This window comes from Humulus lupulus, chromosome 3 (assembly GCF_963169125.1).
Source record: "Humulus lupulus chromosome 3, drHumLupu1.1, whole genome shotgun sequence".
Classification (NCBI taxonomy): Eukaryota; Viridiplantae; Streptophyta; class Magnoliopsida; order Rosales; family Cannabaceae; genus Humulus; species Humulus lupulus.
In genome coordinates, this window is record NC_084795.1 from 41953066 (window position 1) to 41957734 (window position 4669).

Below are 4669 nucleotides of genomic sequence, written 5' to 3' on the forward strand. Positions count from 1 at the left end.
TAACAATTTATTAGATGTTCTCAACACATGAGATCTGATAAAGTTTGGACCTAGGTTTTGTGAAGAACAATGACCTTTGTTTTTGTCACTGTTCTCTTTCTCTGAGAGAATCCTAGATATTTTTCTATCCCTGAAAACTTACGTTCTGTGAAAACTGATATTCAATATTTAATAATATCCAATATATTAAAATATTTGTTATTTTAAACAAATTCAAAATAACTGATCAGTTATCAGATTTTTGTTTAAATAATAATATTTTAATCATATTAAAATATCTCATTATTTATTTAATATTTAAATAACTAAAATTGTGGAATTAAGAGACTCAGTCCATCTCTTATGCGTGTGGCACAGTGCCTGTGCACTGTGCCACACGTGTACCACATGCATGTGCAGGCATGTGATTTCTCCCAATTTTTATTATTATTTAAATACCAAAAATCCCAAAAATAAATTAATTATATTTTTGTTAAATCAAATAATTAATTAATTACACATAATTAAACAATAATTATGTTTGATACATAGAAAAATATTTTACTTATCACATAAGTCCTTTTTCCCCATTTTTGTATTTGACTTTGACAGTGATTGTTTGAGCCATTTTGGGGACCATGGACCTATAACATTAAGCTCCAATAAATTAAAACTAAATAATTAAACTCTTTAATTATAATAGTTAATTTATTAATTCTGATATTACTCCACTATAAATTCAGAATTGCACTCTTTATGTTATAGATATACTTTTACATAAATCTTTTTCTTAAGTCGTCCATTGATATAAACATCTTACAATAGTTCAACCCTCTAATTAATTAGTTCATAAATTAGAATGGGAGAATTACCATTTAACCTTTCTAATTTACTTCTTATTCCTTAAGTACTATTAATTCACTAGTGAACAATTAATCTATAATCTAATTATAGATTTGAGCTCAAAATCATTCAGTTCCATAATTAACCCTTAAGGGAACTAATATATGATCCGTTAGGAAAGATTAGATTCTGTATTGTTGATACATGTTCCCAGCCATCCATGATATTAAATCTCCAAAACAAAAGTCATTAGCCTCATTCTTTGAAGAGACCTTAACGAATGAATCAAAAGATTTAATAAACATGAACAGGAGTTCATGAACACTCAGGATTTAGGTTGATCTATAAATGATCATCAGTTGTGATATGAATTACAAGTCTTTATTATTAAATGGTTTTTGGATAAAACTTTAATTCATATCGGTCCATGTCATATATAATCATATTATATAAAGCACATTTACCAAAATGTCTTACCACATCAATAATCTGAATCTAGATTATTTGTATCATTATGATACTCAGTAAACCGTACTTACAACTTCAATTAAAGAATTCCATAACTTTAATCTGTTGTTGTTGACTATTTTTATTCATTCATGTGATCTTAATTCTCTCGTACTAATACAAGATCACATCCTCAATAATGAATATGGAATTTTTCTGATATTTACAAAATTATTCAAACAATAATTTAACAATCTAAATATGACAATAATAATAAACCATTGTATTTATTTATTCACAGAAAAAACAAATTTCTTTACATGCTTTTAGGACACACTCCTAACAATCTCCCACTTGTACTTAAAGCAAGTGGGGCATTTCTCTCAATCCCACATTACGTACATGACCCTCGAATTGCTTTGTTGGAAGCGTCTTCATGAACAGGTTTGCAAGGTTGTGTTCTGATATGACTTCAGAATGAACACATCTCCTTTATGTACGATTTCTTTCACTAACTGGTATTTGCGCTCTATATGCTTTCCCCTCTTGTGGCTTCTTGATTCTTTAGAATTGGCCACTGTTCCACTGTTGTCATAGTAAAGAACAAGTGGTTTCTCCACTTCTGGAACAACTTTGAGATCAGAGTAGAACCTTTAGAGTCACAAAGCCTCCATAGCTGCTTCACAAGCCGCTATATACTCGCCTTCCATGGTGGAGTCTGCAATGATGGTTTGCTTAATGCTTTTCCAGACTAATGCTCCTTCTCCAAGAATAAACACTGATCCAGAAGTCAAATTTCTGACTATCTCTGTCTGATTTAAAATCAGAATCAGTGTAACCAATGGGGTTCAGGTCTCCACCTGAATATACTAGCATATAGTTTCTCTAGTATTTCTAAGATACTTGAGAATATTCTTCACTGCAATCCAATGACTCAATCCATGATTGGATTGATAACGGCTGACTATCCCTACTGCATAACAAATGTCAGGTCTTGTACACACATGGCGTACATCAGACTGCCTACTGTTGAGGCATAGGGATATTGTCTCATGTCTTCCTTTTCCTGAGGTGTTTTGAGACACTACTCTTTGGAAAGGAATACTCCAGAATGAGTTGGCATATCACTCTTTTTGGAGTTTTGCTTGTTAAAGCGTTCTAGCACCTTATCAATATAAGTTGCTTGAGACAATGCCTAAGTTTTGTTCTGTCTATCTCTAAGACTCTTAATGCCCAGAACATACTTGGCTTCTCCCAAATCTTACATTTGGAATTGTTCAACTAACCAGTTCTTTACATTTGATAATGTCTCTATATCATTCTCAATGAGTAGGATGTCATCAACATAAAGAACGAGGAATACTACTATACCATCTTTGATTTGTTTATAGACACAAATATCGTCAACATTTTGTTCATCAACCAAATGTTTTTCTTGTGTCATCAAACCTAAGATTCCAAGATCTAGAAGCTTGTTTGAGTCCATGAATGGACCTAAGAAGCTTGCAAACCTTTTGCTCTTGATCTTTTAATTCGAACCCTTCTGGTTGAGACATGTAAATGGTTTCATCAAGGTAGCCATTCAGAAAAGTTGCTTTGACATCCATTTGCCAGATCTCGTAATCCATGCACGCAGCTATAGACAAGAGTATACCAATGGATTTTAGCATGGCTAATGGAGAAAAGGTTTCTTCATAGTCAACCCCTTCTTTCTGTGTGTAACCTTTTGGCTACAAGCCTTGCTTTGAAAGTCTCTACTTTCCCATTCGCTCCTCTTTTCTTCTTGAATATCCACTTGCAACCAATGGGTTTGATATTCTCAGGTGGATTTTCAAGAACCCAGACAGAATTGGAACACATCGATTCCATTTCTTAGTTCATGGCTTCTTGCCATTTTTCCTTGTCAGAATGATTCATTGCATTTTCAAATGTCAATGGATCGTCTTTGTTTGTGTCAAACACAAGCATTTGAACCTCGTGTTCACAGTACGTGGGTTACTTACTAACCTTCCCACTACGATGAAGTTCTCTACTATTCTGACTAAAACTAGCAGATTCCTCTTGCCGTTTTTCATTGGTCATTGCTGGTGACTTTGCGACTTTATTTGAGACCATCTCCTCCAGTACAACCTTACTGCGAGGTTTGTGGTTATTAACATAGTCATTTTCAAGAAAAGTTGCATTTTTCAATACAAATGTTTTATTTTCTTTTGGACTATAGAAAATTCCACCTCTAGTCTCTTTGGAATATCCCACAAACATATACACTTCATAGCGTGTTTCCAACTTCCCGGTCTTTCCTTTAAGCACGTGTGCACGACACCCCCAAATTCTAAAATGGTGTAAACTATGTTTACACCCATTCTATAATTCTATGGGTGTCTTTTGGATAGACTTAGGTGGAACATCATTCAATGTGTATAAAACACATTGAATTGTGTAGCCCCTGAATGACAGTGGTAATGATGAGAAACTCATCATTGGTCTAACCATATCTAATAACGTTCTATTCCGTCTTTCTGAAATATCATTTTACTGTGTTGTTTCAGGTGTAGTGAGTTGGAATTGAATGCCATGCTCACATTGATGGTTCTTGAATTCACAGTCCAAGTACCCTCTTCCTCGATCAGATCGAAGTGCTTTTTAGTGATTTACCTAATTGCTTTTCAGCCTCTGCTTGAAATTCTTTGAACTTCCAAAAAGTCTCAGATTTTCTATGCATTAATTATAGGTAACCATATCTTGAATAATAGTCAATGAAAGTGACGAAATATTCACAACCTCCTTTTGCTTGTACATTAAGTGGATTACTAACATCCATATGTACTAGCTGAAGTGGTTCTGTGGATCTTGAACCTTTAGCAGAGAAATGTCTCTTGGTCATTTTGTTTTCTAGACAGGATTTAAAAACAGGGAGAGATCCAATAAATGGTTCTCCTAAAGGACTATCCTTTACAAGCCTATTTATTCTGTCTAGACCAATATGGTCCAATCTCAAGTGTCACAGATATGTTTCACTATCAGAATCAGTTTAATAGATCTATGATTAGTTGTTTTTAAATAATTCAAAAATTATAAAAATTTGTCATTCAATATAAGTATGTAAACTTTGTTTATCCCAATGCATTTGCATAACAAGTAAATATATAATTTCTTTAAATAATAACTACTTTATTAATAAAATAAATAAATGTTATGCAAAAATAGAAATAAGTTTCCAAACATTAATAATCAAAATGATTAACAATAAACTAAATTTCTAGATAGTAGTTTTCTTTTGTTTAAAGAAATCTAAAATTTCTAAAACAAAATAAAGAAATTTAAATTGTTCAAACAACAATAAAATTACTAAATAAAAAGTGTGGATGCCAAAAATCCACCAAATAAAAACTCTTTAGTC